The sequence below is a fragment of the Neovison vison genome, chromosome 13, assembly GCF_020171115.1.
Source record: "Neovison vison isolate M4711 chromosome 13, ASM_NN_V1, whole genome shotgun sequence".
Taxonomy (NCBI): Eukaryota; Metazoa; Chordata; class Mammalia; order Carnivora; family Mustelidae; genus Neogale; species Neogale vison.
The window spans coordinates 55,852,995-55,871,351 of record NC_058103.1 but is presented as its reverse complement, the minus strand read 5'-3'; positions in this window follow the sequence as shown (position 1 = coordinate 55,871,351).

The following is an 18,357-nucleotide window of genomic DNA, read 5'->3' as shown; positions in this document are numbered from 1 at the left end:
TAGAACTCATACAGGAATTGGGTAAAGTGTCAGGATATAAAATCAATGCACAGAAATCAGTTGCATTTTTATACACCAACAGCAAAACAGAAGAAAGAGAAATTAAGGAGTCAATCCTATTTACAATTGCACCCCAAATCGTAAGATACCTAAGAATAAACCTAACCAAAGGGGCAAAGAATCTGTATTCAGAAAACTATATAATACTCATAACAGAAATTGAGGAAGACACAAAGAAATGGAAAAACATTCCATGCTCACGGATTAGAAGAACAAGTATTGTGAAAATGGGCTACCTAGAGAAGTTATACATTTAATGGAGTCTCTATTAAAATATCATCAACTTCTTTCAAAGAAATGGAACAAATGATCCTAAAATTTGTATGGAACCAGAAAAGACCCCAAGTAGGCAGAGGAATGTTGGAAAAGAAAACCACAGCTGGGGGCATCACAGTTCTGGACACTGAGGTCTATTACAAAGCTCTCATCATCAAGACTGTATGGTACTGGCACAAAAACAGACATATAGATCAATGGACAGAATAGAGAGCCCACAAATGGACCTCAACTTTATAGCCAACTAATCTTTGACAAAGCAGGAAAGAATGCCCAATGGAAAAAGGACAGTCTCTTCAAAAAATGATGTTGAAAAAATTGGACAGCCACATACAGAAGAATGAAACTGGACCATTTCCTTACACCACAGACAAAAATAGATTCAAAATGGATAAAAGACTGCAAGTGAGACAGGAATCCATCAAAATCCTTGAGGGAAACACAGAAAGCTAGGTCTTTGACTTCAGCCACAGCAACTTCTTTCTAGACACATTGCCAGAGGCAAGAAAAACAAGGGCAAAAATGAACTATTGGGACTTCATCAAGATCAAAAGCTTTTGTGCACAGCAAAGTAAACAGTCAACAAAACCAAAATGGGAGATAGGTATTTGCAAATGGCACATCAGATAAAGGGCTAGTAGCCAAAATCTGTAAAGAGCTTATCAAACTCAACACCCACAGAACAAATAATCCAATCAAGAAATGGGCAGGAGACATGAAGAGACCTCTCTCCAAAGAAGACATCCAAATGGCCAAAAGACACATTAAAAAGTGCTTAATATCACTCAACATCAGGGAAATACAAATCAAAATCTCAGTAAGACACCACCTCACACCAGTCAGAATGGTCAAAATTAACAAGTCAGGAAATAACAGATGTTGATGAGGTTGTAGAGAAAGGGGAACCCTCCTACATGTTGGTGGGAATGCAAGCTGGTGTGCCCACTCTAGAAAATAATATAGAGGTTTCTCAAAAAGTTGGAAATAGAGCTACCCTACAGCCCAGCATTTGCACTACTGGGTGTCTACCCCAAAGATACAAATATAATGTGATCTGAAGGGGCACATATGCCCCAATGTTGATAGCAGCAATATCCACAATAGCCAAACTATTGAAAGAGCCTAGATGTCCATCAACAGATGAATGGATAAAGATGTGATATGTACATACACACACACACACACACACACACACAAAATGGAATATGGACTATTATGCAGCCATCAAAAAAGAAACTGCCATTTGCAGCAATGTGGGTGGAACTAGAAGGTATTATGCTAAGCAAAATAAGTCCATCAGAGAAAGATAATTATCATTTGATCTCACATATGTGGAATTTGAGAAACAAGTTAGAGGACCATAGGGGAAGAAAGGAAAAAATGAAATTAGATGAAACCAGAGAGGGAGCTAAACCATAAGAGATTCTTAATCTCAGGAAATAACCTGAGGGTTGCTGGAGGGGAGGGGGCTATCAGAGATGGGGTAGCTGGTGATGGACGTTGGAGAAAGTATGTGCAATGGTGAGTGCTGTGAATTGTGTAAGACTGATGAATCACAGACCTGTATCCCTGAAACAAATAATACTCTATATGTTAATTTAAAAAAATCACTGATTAACACCAACAAGTAATTTCGATGTAATTCATATTTACATATATGATAGAAAATTGAAAAATACTGAATATAAAACCTAAGTGCTGCCAGAAAAAGAAAATCAAAACCAAAACAAAACATGAAGTGTAAGTGAAAGATAGGGTAGCAACTGACATCTCATTAACAACTGACATATCATTAGGTTATGAGCAACTCTGATCTCATTAGCAAGAAGATAATCACAGGGTACAGAATATAAGAAACTGTCTTCCATGTACCTTCCATGTAAGACCAAATTGCTAATTGAAAGTGACTCAACCTTTACATTTTTTTTCTTTCCCTTAACAATACCTATAGACCTATAAGATGGAGACTTAAAAAAAAAAAAGCTATAAAAGATCATTTAAAACTAATTTTTATTTTTATGTAATGTGATTTACTGATTTATGGAGCTTTAGGATACAATTAAATTTTAGTTCTTTCTAGAGAATAAGGAGTTTGAGAAATGGAGAAAATATATAGCCCTGGCTCTTTACACTGTTGCCTGTATAAATAACAGGATAAGTTATAATTTTTCAGTTAGTCTCTTATGTCTTTATTTACAATATAGATATTATATCTCCTATAACCTGTTTACAATTCTACTTATAGTTGAAATGATATAAATAATACTGAGTACCATTTTCTAGATACTATGTAGGGAAGAGTAGTTTTTGAAATTGCAAAGTAGAGTTAAATAACCAGAAGCTTACAATTTATAAGCAAAACAAAGAGTCACAACTAAAATATAGGCAGGTAAGTATTACAAAAAAAATTGGATTGGTTAATCTTCTTCTCAAAGAAATAAGAATTTTTTTGAAGGAATTGTGCATTAAGACCTCTATGATTGAAGTATAAAACACATACTAAGAAAGGTGACTTGAAAGAGGATGCCATTTTGGAGAGATGGAATTACTTTAATATAATTAGGGTTTGGTTCCAAGTAGAAAATTTGACAGGTGATGTATTTCAGTGGTCGTAGTTCCCAGATCATGAAGAACTACTCTAAAGTATGAAGGGGTTATTCCTATTTAATTTGAATGAAAAAGGACAATATACAGTGGATTTTGAAACAAAATTATAAGATTAAAAATATTTTCTCTTACATCTATTACTCCTGAAGCAACATAAAAGCATACTAGGAAAAAATGTATCCTTTAGAAACCTGTTGCAAAAATCTAAGGAGGAAGTTAAAGATATACAGATTAACACTTTGTTCCTAGGTGACCATACTTGTCCTTTTAAAATAATTTATTTCCATGATATAAAATTTTAGTTTCCTTACATAAGAAAAACTGTTCCACAATCCTTCCCTAACACTCATTACCTCTTACTCATTCTAATACTCTCTTTTTCCCCTGTATTTTTCTGTTTTTTGGATTCTTTTTGTTTGGTCCCATTTTTCAGTCTCCATTTACTTATATCATCTCTGCGTTTGGTTGCAGTTTTATTCAATATCCTAGACTTTTTTTTTTTTTTTTTACCATTTTAAGAAAAGACCTTGCCCTAGCACTCACAGCCCATATACAGCTAAAGCTAATAAATGGCATTAGATTACTCTGCTGTATAGCAGACTCTCTGGATTCTACGGAATGAGTTCATCATTCATTACTTTGATGGTTCTGCATTGCAGGAGCATCCTACAATTGTGAAGAAGTGGGAAATTTGGCATTATAACTGAGGCATCACTTGTAAGACTATAGGGGATAGTAGTTAGGAAGATGGACATGATACCTCATCTTTTGGCTTTGGTCCATTGGATGATGTCAACTTCATTTTCAGAATAGAGAATGTAGAATATAAATGGAGAGAGGAACACCTGGGTGGCAAACTCAGTTAAGCTTCTGATCTTTTTAATTTTTAATTTTTATTTATTTAATTTTATTTCTTTTCAGTGTCCCAGAATTCGTTGTTTATGCACCACACCCAGTGCTCCATGCAATACGTGCCCTCCATAATACCCACTACCAGGCTCACCTAACCTCCCAACCCCTGCTCCCCTCCAAAACCCTCAGTTTGTGCAAGTGGTTTTTGTGCCTATTTATTTGCTTTTTTCAATTTTAAAGACTAAGATAATGGAATAATTTAAATGATGAATGGTATCAGTCTCTAGAGATATTTGATGGACTGTTTTTTCTTGTCTTAAGTGTATGTTTTAAATATACTTTCTAGGAATAGTAAAGGAAATAAAAGTCTATAATTTTTGTTAGTGTAAACTGCATAAAGTAATTAGTTCCCCTCCTACTCCATCCTCCATGAATTATATGGAATTAAAATATATATAAAACTTTAAATTATTTGAATTTTAAGCAAATAATTACAAAGTTTCTGTGAATGGCCTATTACAAATTAAAACAACATAGATGTTGCTAAATTTAAGAAACTATTCTCTCTCCAGGGAGCATTTCATAAGCTTCTCTAGAGAATTTTCAGCCTTAGATTCTGCTGCCTTATAGTATAGAAGGCAAATGTGGGAAAAGAGGAAAGTTCTACTATTAAGAAATTCTTTCTAGCAGAAAAGTTAACTGACTTTTTATTTGAGGCCTAGTTTTTAATATGATGCTAATAAAGACATGAATAGTTAACTATACTAATAAATATCAAAGGCAGGACTTCATTAATTCAAAACATTTATTTAGTAGAAAATGGTTTGGCATATATAGGAGGTTCAGCAATATTTGTTTTAATGAAATAAGTTTACCATTATGAAGATAAATTGAAGATTTTTTCTCTTTAATGCAAAATAATTTTAATCAGTACCTACTTTAGACATGCTTTTTTTGGGGCCATGATAAAGGATATGTTCTGAAATATTAATCTTTTGGGATAATGGTAATGAACATTAGGGTTACAAACTTCTTCCTGAAAACAAAAATCTGTTTATAGCATTAATTAAACAGAGCAGTGTCTCTGAGTGCATAGTTTGGAGGATTTATATATTAATATAAGTCAGAACAGTTATAGATTTACTTGATTATGGAATAGTCTATTCTACTCAGTCTATCTTCTTTTTTGTCTGATGTTGTTTTTTGCCTTAAAAAAAACACACATGACTTTTTTTGAGAGGAATTTAAATTTCACAGCAAAATTGAGGGAAAGTTACAGAGATTCCCTATATACTTCCTATCTCCGCACTTGCACAACTTTCCCCATTATCAGTATCCCCCGAGAATAGTATATCTGTTATGGCCGATGAATCTATTGACACATCATAGTCACACATAGTTTACATCAGGGTTCACTCTTGATATTGTATATTCTGTGGGCTTGGATAAATAAGTAATGACTTGTGTCCACCACTATGATATCTAACAGAGTATTTTCACTACTGTAAAAAATCCTTTGTACTCCACCTATTCATACCCTACCCATCCCCCACCCCCCCACTTATATAACCTCTGGCAGTCACTGATCTTTTTACTATCTACTTAATTTTGGCAGAGAAGAGATCCTCATCCCTATTAAGTGAACATTTAATGGTTTCATGGACTAATATAGTTCAGACCCAAGGTTGAGAATCCAAGGTTCTAACCTTTGTATTATTAAAAATACAGACCTATTTATTATAAAAAATTAACCCCCATACTTCAATGAAGGAAATATATAACCTAATACATAAAATTTCATGCCAATAGAATCAGTTGTAAGCTTGGACCAAAAGGAATCAATACAATTCTCTTCTACAAAGTTCTACCATCGTTTCCATCTAACCAGGTTGTTGATCTGATATGAATTCTTGAAATTCTTAATTGAATAATTGTGGCAGCAATGATGAGAATTATAACATTTAGGGGAAAGCTCAGTAAAATATAAAAACTTAAGAGCAGTAGTAGTTTAGCTTTCATTTGCCTAAGTTTTTAAAAATAAAATATGGAAGAACAGTTATCAGAAAATAATTTTTTCAAGCCAATATGCAAAATGCTAGTCCCTATCACAATTGGGGTTCGGTGTTTGAATATGAAGATAAAACATATGCATACATAATTACAAATTATGTATTTTGTACAATATACTTAGCAAGATGCCCTGATATGGGTATATTTTACATTAAGTATAAAGGAGTAAATATTTTCAATTGTTTTGGTAGGTTAGCTAATTTATAAACTTGGCTAGTTAAAACCAAGGACAGAGAAAATCAAAATAATGCTGAAAGTGATAGTCACTACAGGCATCAAAGAATGATCACATAAAAATAGGCTTATGAAATATGTGGCATGTATTTGTCATAAAGTTGAGATATCTCATCATTTAAAGGGTGCCTACTGCCAAAGGAACATGCAAATAGTCATATACACTTTATGGAAAAGTAAGTACCAAAAAAAGTTTTATATACACTAAAATATATCAACTCGGACTTTTAAGTTTGAGTATTTTATGGAATTAAAACTTTGAACAAACAACATAATTTTGTTGAGGCAGTTGAATAAACCCATTTCTATTGGGAATGACCTGATATATTCACCATGGAGATAATTTGTAAAAACTAGTTTCTAAGTAAAATTATTTGATGTTGGATTTTATTCTCAGTATCACTTAGCTAAACATATGGCAGTTGAACAGCAATGGTTATAACTCAGATAAAAGCCATTATAGTTTCAGTTTTTCTTTTGGGTTTCTGCCAAATTCTTCCTCCTAAAAGTCATCATTGATACAGAGTTTTAAATTGATGTTTTTTTTCTGGTTAAACACATATACATAATACCACAGTCAAATGGAACATGTCCATTTACTTTCTTAATTTATCTGCAATAGTGATCATATACTGAAGTTGTTTCCTGCCTTTTTTCTTTTTTAAGTAACTTTTTAAGTCACTAAATGAATTGAATATGGCAACTAGAAACAAAGCATTTGATACAGTTTAATTTTATTTTAAAATATATAGTGCACCAAAATTTTCCTACAAAAGATAAAAGATTCAGTTTTGCTATAACCAACAGTTGTTATGTTCCAGAGATTAGATACAGTAGTTTCTGTGGAGATAACTGAATTAATTAAGTTAAAATAGAGGATAATATCAATTACTAGCTTCTAACCTCATTGTATTTTGTAGTGAAAACAATATGATTCCTCCTTTTAAAAATTTTTGGTGGAAACTTAAATCACCTTCATTAAACATGTATTATCACCATTTAACACATTTATTAATAGGATGCTAAAATAGGTTTCGATTTTTTTGTAAGATAGAAGTATGATGGTAGAAAAATATGTAGTGCTAATAAAAATATTGCGACATTTACTAAAAAAGCTGATATACACAGTTTCCTGTATAAGATTCTGAATGAGATTCACTTTGCCTCAAATGGGCTGATTTGCTTTTTAGCTCTGTCAGCTTTATGAATATCAAATGATTTCTCTGTTTTTCATTGGTGTTTTTCCTTGTACTATATGCCTACAGTTGTTAGGAAGCAATTGTGAGAATGAAGTAAAATTTGTAGTAAACTAAAACAAAAACAGGTTTTAATATGGATTTTAATATTTAATTTTGTGAGTTACTGTTAAATGACAAAATAAATCCATGCAACGCTGCATTTATTTTAATAAATATTGGTTTTAATTAGTAAAGCTTGATTTACTTGAATCAAGAAAATGAGGGACACCTGGGTGGCTCAGTGGTTTAAGTGACTGACTTGAGAATGGCTTAGGTCATGATCTCAAGGTCATGAGATTGAGCCCTACATTGGGCTCTGTGTTGGGTGTGGACCTTGCTTAAGATTCTCTAGGTCTCTCTCCCTCTGCCCTTTCCCCCCTGCCCTCAGGTGCTTTCTCTCTCACTCTAAGGAAAATAAAAAAAGAAAAGAAAAATTTAAAGAAAGAAAATAAAATAACCGAGTTGCATCAGGCAGTAGGGAGCCAATTAGAGGACTTCATGGTGAAAGCTATCAATTTTTTTTTTTTTTTAAAGATTTTATTTATTTATTTTGACAGACAGAGATCACAAGCAGGCAGAGAGGCAGGCAGAGAGAGAGGAAGGGAAGCAGGCTCCTCGTTGAGCAGAGAACCCGATGTGGGGCTCGATTCCAGGACCCTGGGATCATGACCTGAGCCAAAGGCAGAGGCTTTAACCCACTGAACCACCCAGGCGCCCCGCTATCAAGTGTTTCTTGTTCTACCTTCTTTGTATAAAGATACTCTTAGGTTAGGAAACCAAATATGGTAAGCCTTTGGCTTTGCTAGACACTTTTAAGTTAGAATCATTTTCTGAGCACATTCAATGTCATGAAAGACAGGTGAGGAAAGATATATTGTGCTAAATTTCTCTCTGGGTAAATGTCCCTGTGCTGCTAGTACATTATCCATTATCTTAAAAATCAGATTCTATGCAATTTAATTATTATAAACTCTTTTCCGTTGCTATAAGTAATCATACACTATTAAAGAAAATCTTCCAAGTTCATGACTTCCTTATGTTTGTGATATTAGGACTTATAAATAACATGTCCTAACCAAATAGTTACATAATTGTGTCAAAGACCTTCTAGAATGATCTTTCTATTCAGAATAAACTGGCTCTATAATGTTAAAATAGTTTCTCTCCAATGTTTCTGTTCATAAGTCTATGTCTTAAGTAGTAGTGAGGTTAAAGTTTATAGTGACTTCTTTGTCTACATATGTAGAAATAAAAATGTTTTTGATAAATATATTTAAGAAGAATAATCAGTTAAGTGGATTGCAGTTTTGTTTAGTATATGTAATATTTAACCTCAAAACTATGTATTATGTAGTAATGTTGTAGTAAACTACAACAATGAATTGCACTTCCCTTAAGAATATCCTTCTGAAATGGGCCTGGTCATTTGTGTTCTTGATATGAGGAGGGCAATTTCATAGAACCTCTTGTAAACCAAAGCTTTCTCTAAGAGTACATAGATATTTTAATATTTTTCTCCTATCTAATATTATCTAGAACTAGTTTATTTGGTATTTGGTATTTTTATAACAAGATAAATGCCTTACCTTGATGGTTCTAAAGTAGTTGTGTCTGTATGCTTTCATAATGAAACACAGAGCATTCCCACTTACTATTTATAAAATTCTGAGAACTCCAAGAATTCCTTAAGTTGAATAGTAATATTGTATTTTATTATCAATAATAAAAGCATCAAACTCTATTTTCCCAACTTTATCAAACTATTAGAAAAGATATAATACAAAAAAAAGAAAAGATATAATACAATATTTCATTATAACCGTTTATTTTTATTTATTTATTTTTTTAAATATTTATTTTTGAATGACCATGAAAGTGTGTATGTTGTGGAGGATGGGGCAGAGAGAGAGAGTCTTTAAGTGGACTCCCCACTGCTCATGGAGCCCCATGTAGGGCTGGATGCCGAGACCCATGAGATCATGACTTGAGCTGAAATCGACAGTTGGTTGCCCCTAATTATAATAATTTAATTATTTTCATAATTTAATAGATGATGTCATCAAAAAATCTTTAAAAAAAAAAAGGTTTTATATTGTAAACATAAATGTATACATTTTTCAGTTTTTTTATCACACGTTACTTTGTAATCAATGAATTGGCAAGAATTGTGCACCAAAGATTATTAAAAATAATTTTTAGTATGTATTATATTACATCTATTAGATGATTCCTTTTTCCTTTTAATTTCTCAATCTGTGCTTAACATAAAGTAATTTTATTTCTAATGCGATAGGATTTGTAGAACTACTTCTGCCACTATTATTAGATGATCATTTACTTGTGGAGGAGAAAAATCAACCAAAAACAGTCAAGTTGGAAAAAGTTAAAAATTTAGATAAGAATAAATATAAATGAATTTAGAAAAATAATAGAAGTAAGAAGAAAATAGATTACAGATAAAGGGGAATGGAAAGTAGGGAGTTTATTGCATAACAACTGTGGTTAGAGGAAGAAGGCCGATGAGGAGAAGGTGTGTATTAGAAAGTAGGTTTTGGGGGGTAAGGAAACAGGAAACAGTGGGGCAAGATTGACCAAGAGGAACCACACTCATGTTCAGCTTAAACACTGAAATATGTGAAATAACTGCAGGCATAGGAAATCAAAGTTAGGTATGGGAGAGTAAGTCTTGTGAGACTTATGCAAACAATCGGAGAATCTAGGAGTTTCACAATTCAATAAGAACAACATTTATATTTGGAAGAACCGATTTTAGAAAGGCAGTTGGTTACTAATGTGTTTAAAATTGTCCTCTAGGGGCCATCAGCAGTTAACTATAATGCTAACAAAAAGGACTTCAGCAACCTGCAGTTAACTAACCAAATGCCAGCATTGCCTAAAGTTCCAAAATAAAATCCCGCATTTCTTTTATATTTTAATGGAGGTACTCTACAAGGAGTATTAAATAATCAGCATAAAAACTGAACTGGATTTAGATAAGCAGTGAAAGTACTATTGCTATTACAATAGTATACATTATAAAGATACAATCTATGCTGCAGCTACATATGTAACATTATAAGTATAATTGCCATTCTCATTTTCTCTGATTCCTAGGACTGCAACTAGAATGTACCATATTTTTTATACTGAATAAATGTCTGTGATATCCCCAGGGATATTTTATTAATACTTTTCTAATTAATTAAGTAATTATTCTTCCTTCCATCTTCCCAACATTTTTAAATCATCAACTCTCTTCCAAGCATTATGATAAATACTGGCAGAACAAAAATGAACAGGATAAGAAGGATTTCTTGTAATTAATTTACTTATGGGTAGAAAGCACAGTTAAGAAATGTGCCCCTGGCGTTGGTGGTATAGTGGTGAGCATAGCTGCCTTCCAAGAAATGTTCCCCTGGTTCCTTGCTCAGCAGGGAGTCTGCTTCTCCCTCTGCTGCTCCATACCTCCTCCATCTCCCTCCCCCCACCCCTGGTGTCTCTCTCTCTCTCTCTTATTCAAATAAATAAATAAATCTTAAAAAAAAAAAAAAGTGTACCCACTGGAAAAAGTTAGTTTACTGGGAGTAATCACTCAAACTAGTTCATATCAAAGTTTGTTTTTGTTAGGTAACTCCCTTTGGTTAGAGAGTATTTTTAAGTTCTTTAGGGATATAGGCTGAGAGTGCATGGGCATGAGATGTGAGGAGATTGTAAAATGTTCAGTTAGGTTGTCCAGTAGAAAGTAAATGGGCATTTAGGGATGTAACAGACAAAAAATGAAAAAAAAATAAAAGTGATAAATGGGAAGAAAAGAGAAGAAAGCTGGTGCCTGTGTTGATTGATGAAGCTGAAGACCTTTCTTAAGAACTGGGAACTGAGTGCCATTTAAAAACTATCTTTTGTAGAGTGCTGCCATATAGTATCTCCTATAGTCATATTTGAATCTCCAAGCAATGATATCTCTTTTCAGCACTATTATTTATGGTGTACAGTGGAGAAAACAAAGATAATATAATGCCACCAAATTGGGTTGGCAAGACGACTGCACACAGAGGGGCTATGAGAGTCCAGAAAAGGCTAAAATCCATGGCAAGACATAAACAGAAACTAGCAATCAAAAGGAAATTATTGACAAATAATGAGAGGACAGTTTCACAAAGGGCTCGTGGCAGGATCCAAATCTGTCTTACCTGGAAATTCAGGCACTCCTGCCAATCAGTCTGCAATTAACATTAATATGTCTTTTTTTTTTTTAAAGATTTTATTTATTTATTTGACAGAGAGAGAGAGATCACAGGCTGACAGAAAGAGAGGGGGAAGTAGGCTCCCTGCTGAGCAGAGAGCCAAATGTGGGGCTTGATCCCAGGATCCTGATATCATGACCTGAGCTGAAGGCAGAGGCTTAACCCACTGAGCCACCCAGGTGCCCCTTAATATGTCTTTTTTTTTTTTTTTCAAAAAAATTTTTTTTAAATTTATTTTCAGTGTAACAGTATTCATTGTTTTTGCAACACATCCAGTGCTCCATGCAATCCGTGCCCTCTCCAATACCCACCACCTTGTTCCCCCAACCTTCCACCCCCCGCCCCTTCAAAATCCTCAGATTGTTTTTCAGAGTCCATAGTCTCTCATGGTTCACCTCCCCTTCCAATTTCTCTCAACTCCCTTCTCTTCTCTAACTCCCCTTGTCCTCCGTGCTATTTGTTATGCTCCACAAATAAGTGAAACCATATGATAATTGACTCTCTCTGCTTGACTTATTTCACTCAGCATAATCTCCAGTCCCATCCATGTTGCTAGAAAGTTGGGTATTCATCCTTTCTGATGGAGGCATAATACTCCATAGTGTATATGGACCATATCTTCCTTATTCATTCATCCGTTGAAGGGCATCTTGGTTCTTTCCACAGTTTGGCGACCGTGGCCACTGCTGCTATAAACATTGGGGTACAGATGGCCCTTCTTTTCACTACATCTGTATCTTTGGGGTAAATACCCAGTAGTGCAATTGCAGGGTCATAGGGAAGCTCTATTTTTAATTTCTTGAGGAATCTCCACACTGTTCTCCAAAGTGGCTACACCAACTTGCATTCCCACCAACAGTGGAAGAGGGTTTTTTAATCCCATCTGCAGCAAACATTTTATAAAGTCACATGGCAAATACCTATCTATCATTCTTCCTCTAGAACTGATTTTATCTCCCAATTCTTCCCATTTTCCTTCCCTTCAGTCTCTTCAAGATATATTAAAAGCAGGATTTCATTTGAAAGCTACATGGCACCATGAACATCACACATCACAGACAATGTATCTGACAGTTTTTCATGTTAAAATATATTTTTAAGATTTTATTTATTTATTTATTTATTTATTTATTTATTTATTTATTTTAGAGAAAGAGAGAGAGAGAAGGTGGGGAGGGAGCAGAATGAGGGGACAAGCAGATTCCATGCTGAACACAGCCTCCAGTGCAGGGCTGGATTCCACAACCCTGAGTTCATGATCTGAGCTGAAATCAATAGTTGGATGCTTAGCTGCCTGAGCCACCCACTTTGTTAAAATATTTTTTTAAAGTTTCTCAAAGAAACTATTGGGATGGATGTATAGCATTATAAATATTCATAAAATTTACATTGAATAACTAGGCAGAACATGGACCATATTTTATAAAAACTCCATTTATATTTTAGAAAATATAGTAGGTATAATTTCCCATTGTATTTTCTGAGAGGCAATTTCAAAGACAGGATTCATATTGCATTTTGTTTTCCCACTTGTACACAAACACTGATAAGGTAAAGTTCATTTTTCAGAATTATTGATCATATGGGACATGTTAATTTTTACTTGTCCTGACACAGTAATTTTTAAAGTGGTAATAATTAGGACAGGATTTTTAGAGCAATTAATATAAATACTCTTGTAATTTTTTTTTCAGTAATGCTTGTCACTTATACTGAATATATATATGTAGGTAAAAGAGGCTATCCAACAGTATATATTTAGGAGTTGTTCAATGCACTACAGCTATTCAACAAATGAGAAGATTATGACATTAGAGAAAATGTATCATCAAAATTAAAGTGAAATAATAAAATTAAGTAAAAATTGAGATTAAAATTAAATAATATTCAACATCAAGAATAGTGAACAAGGTAAAACATTTGAGTAGACAAGTATAATTAAATATACTTTAGATATATAATAGAAGTATTACGGAAATGTATAGATGAAATACCTATCTGGTGTAAATGAATGAAATAAGGTTTACTGGGAACAGAGATAGTTAAGATGAGACTTGAAGCATGACATAAATTATTCTGACAAATGTTGAGAGTGAAAGGGGATGATGGAAGCAGAATCATTTAAGTGTAGAAATCATATGTGTGAATAGCAAATGAAAGAGGAAAGAGAGAAGGGAGGAAGGTCAGTAATGACAGAAATATAGGAGACAAGGATTGAGAAGTAGACAAGAGACAGTCCTTGCCATACTTTATAAACATAGAGTATTTTGAAATTCATTTAAGGATAGAAACTGATATAATCAGATTAGTCTTTTATTAAGGTCACAATGTAGTATTAGAAATTGATTGGAGATCATTAAACCAAAGAAAGAGACACTATTATCCTGAACTAGAGTTGAGGCATGGGATAGAGAAACACAGATGGAAATAAGATAGAATAAGATAGAATCGTCAGTCTTCCTCATTGATTTAATGGGGGAAGGACAGAGAAAGTAAAATAAAATGAAGAAAGAGCAAAAATATTAAGGTCTTGGCTGAACAATTAGGAAACTGTTAGTATCATTTAATAAGATGAAAACAAAGGGAACGGGAGAGATGCAAGGCTAAAAGGATGATTTAATTATTGTCGGACATGCTGATTTTGAAGCATATTTTGGACTTCCAGGTGGAGATATCCAGTAAGTGAACCACAGTAGGTGAACTTCAAGCTTTAGAATGGATGAGCTAGGGTTAGGGATTTGTTGACCTCTGCAGTGTTACAGGTACATGGCAGTTCAAGCCCTGGGAGTAGATTTTGTTGAACTGCATAGTTAAAATCATAGGTTAATTTAAAAGTGATTACAAATCTAAGAATTGTATATTGGAATGGTTGCATCTTTTGGACTTGAGTGAAGAGAGAATAAGAAGATGTTGCTAATCTTCGTTTCTTTGATAAAACTCAATTACGAAAAAAAAAGAAACCTCAATTACGAAACACCTCGCCGTATAATGACTGTGCATCTTAAAGTCTGTGTTGGAAACAAAGAATACTCACTGAATATTCATATGCACTTCCACATTTCTCAGCCAGCTTGTAGTTGGGGCCATGTGATTGAGTTCTGGCAGGGGCTCTACCGTCCAATCCTGAAAACACTTTCCATAATAAAAATAGCCTTTGAAAAAGATTGTAAAGAAATATAAATTAAGAGCTGTCCATCAACCTTGTTATAATAAGCATTCTCACACTTCCTCAGCATTCTCAGGTGGAGGCGAATTGTGACAAGTTTCTGAGAAGATGAATTAATGGGGAATGTGTATGGTGAAAGGGAAATAAACTTATTGGTAGACACTCCCTGTACTTCCTTAGTAGTCCTGTAAGATGAATGATGATTACTGATATATATATATATATATTTTATATTGTTGGGCACAGAAGTCCTCTGGTATTTTGGCTTTAGTTTATCAGAAACCATGATATTCCCATTAACATTAAGGTCATGCACATATGTCTCCAGGAAATCAATGTAACATTCAACATATCAATGGTTATCTCCTCCTCAAATATTTTAGAAATCATTTTACTGAACATTTCACCAAAATATATGCAGATTATAGAAAAGAAAAACAGGATGACTATTTCAAGTATGGCATGCAGAAACACTAGTGGTCACCAATCTCTTTAGCTCCTGTCCTCATTTTTTTCAATGAAGGGATTTGCCTCAGGGTCAGGAATGTATAGTATCAGAGGAAACAATTCCAGGTGCCTTTATACCCATTATTTATTCCTTCCCAATGAGGGATTGAGTTTTCTAGAAAAATATGGAGAGCTTGACAGGCTAAGTTAACCCCATAAGGCCAAGTTAACCACTGGCTGGAGGTCACTGTATTAAAGAAATATGTTTGTCCTCTGATTTTTCATGATTCTTGTTTCCTTATTCTATTAACTTGTAAAACAGGCCTCACTATACTTCATGTGACTGGCTATTTAGCATGACCATCAGTCCCCTCCTGTAATCCCAATTATCCTCAAATTGTTCTCAGTTCAAGATCATCTCCTCTTAAACAATGTTCAGTAAGGTATGTTTCTGGGAGTTGTTACCTAAACAGAAGAAATACAAAACTATGTTTTGATTATTTTTAATTCCATATGTTTGTGGGTAAAGAGCCTAGAGGCTCACATATTGAGGAACTTTTCCTAGTCTTTAATCGAAGCTGGCAATCTGTAGTAGTTTAGTATTCAAGAGTGAATTCTCCAGTGCCTGGGTGGCTCAGTCAGTAAAGCATCTAACTTTGGCTCAGGTAATGATCTCAGGGTCTTGGGATTGAGTCCCAGTTTGGGCTCCCTGCTCAGCAGGGAGTCTGTTTCTCCCTATGCTTTCTCTCTCTGAAATAAATAGAATTCTAAAAAAAAAACCTTGAATCCTCCCTAGGACCCTTCCCACCCCATGCCCTCTCTCTCTGAAATAAATAGAATCCTAAAAAAATAAATAAATAAATAACAAAAAAAGATTGAATCCTAGTTGCCAGTATTTTATCAGTCATAGTTGGTCACCCAATCAACTCACATCATGATCACATTGGTGTGATCCCATGATCACACCAATCACATAATCTAATACATTTTTAATAATAGAATATTTATAGATTTACAGATATGTTGCAAAGATAATACAGAAAATTCTCAAATAACCTTCAGAGTTTGCCTATTTGTTACATTACAGTAGCGCATTTATCACAGCTAATGAAATAACATTGATACAGTGCTATTTAAAAAGTCCATATTTTATTCAGATTTTATAGTTACTGTTGTATTCTTTTCTCAGGATGCTGCATTATGTTTAGTATTCACGTCTCTTTTGGCTCCTCTAGGCTGTAACAGTTTCTCAGGCTTTTGCTGTTTTTGATGAGCTTGATAATTTTGAGGCAAACTAACGAGGTATTTTATAGAATATTTCTCATTTGGAATTTGATATTTGCCTTTTTATTACATGAGTATTATGGTTCTGGAAGAGAAGACTGTGAAGGTTAAGTATCCATCTCCTTACAACATGTTAAAGGTACATGCTTTCTGTCAAAATGACTTGTTACTGTTGATATTAACCATGATCCCATGGTTATGTGAAGTAACTTTGTCAGATATGTTTTTTTTTCTTTTTTCACTTTTGTCAGATTTTTGGACTGTAAATTTACCCTATTCAAAGCTTCTTTCCATTCTGTACTCCTATAAAGAAGTGCACAGCCCACACTTCCTTTAGGGCAAGGTTTCTACAGAAATTATTTTGAATTATTCTGTATAGAAGGTTTATCTATTATCTCTTACCTATGTATATATTCAAGCATTTATCTATATCCGTATGGATTCATGGATATTGATTTTATGCTTTGGCTTATAATGTAGTACTACTTTATTGCACTTCTCAAATTGTTGCAGCTAGGCCATTGGAAACTCTTTGATTTGGTTCTTATGTTCCTTTGACAAACCTCCATCATTTTGTTTTGTTTTGCTTTTCCCTTGAACTGTCTTGTTCTCTGACACTGCAAGATATTCTAGGCTCATGTATATTCCATGCTCTAGCCCTAGAATGAGGAAGTTCTCTAAGGAAAGGTGGTTTCTTTTACCTTTAACTGTTACTCTTTTAACCAGGTGACGGTATTAGAAACTAAGATTTCAATTTGCATTTTGCAGTGTTTTCAGACCATTATCTTCACATAGCAATATGTATTTAACATCAATCCCTGTTTTTGAATGGCTTAATACTTGCAGAGTATTATTTTATTGCAGAGTAGTATTTTATTGAATGGAGGTGCCATAGTTCACATATGAAGGACATAATGGTTGCTTCTAGTTATTGGCAATTATGAATAAAACCCCTATAAGCATTCCTGTGAAGGTTTTTGTATGACCTGTTTGCAAATCAGTTGGGCAAGTAACTAGAATTTGGTTTAAGTGCTGGATCATAGATAAAATAATAAACAAAAGTATCTACATAATGACTATACCATCTTATAATCCCACCCAGCTGTGAGTATCATTCCATTGCTCAGTATTCTATCAGTTGGTATTGTCATTTAAAAAAAAAAATCATAAAGATGGCACCGGGTGGCTCAGGTGGTTAAACATCTGACTTCATGATCTAAGCCGCATGTCTGGCTCACTGCTAAGTGGGGAATCTGCTTCTCTGTCTCTCCCTCTGCCCCTCCCTCTACTCATGCTCACTCACTCTCTCTTTCTCTCTGTCTCTTTGTCTCTCAAATAAATAAATAAAATCTTAAGCCATGTCTGGCTCACTGCTGAGTGGGGAATCGCTTTTTGGTCTCTCCCTCTACTCTTCCCCCTACTTGTGCTCACTTGCTCTCTCTTTCTCTCTCTCCCTCTCAAATAAATAAAATCTAAAAAAAAATTAATCATAAAGTATCCTTTCATGCTAAAATATGTTAATTGTACTAATAGTAATGTAGTGGTATCTGATGCATTTTAAATGTGCTTTTACTTAGATTATTTGGAGCCCTTTACATCCTTATTTTGACATCTGAATATGTATTTTTGTGATACATATAAACATATTGCTCATTTTTAAATTGTGTGGTGTACTTTCTAATTGTTGAGTTTTAGGAGTTCTTTGTATATTTAAGATTAAAGTCCTTTTTCAGATAAGTGTTTTGTAAATATTTTCTCCCAGTCTATTAATTTTTTTCATTCTCTTAACAATGTCTTTTAGTATTAGTAATAATAAGTAATTTTAATAAAGTCCAACTTATTTTTTTCTTTCATAGATCATGCTTTTAATATCAAATCT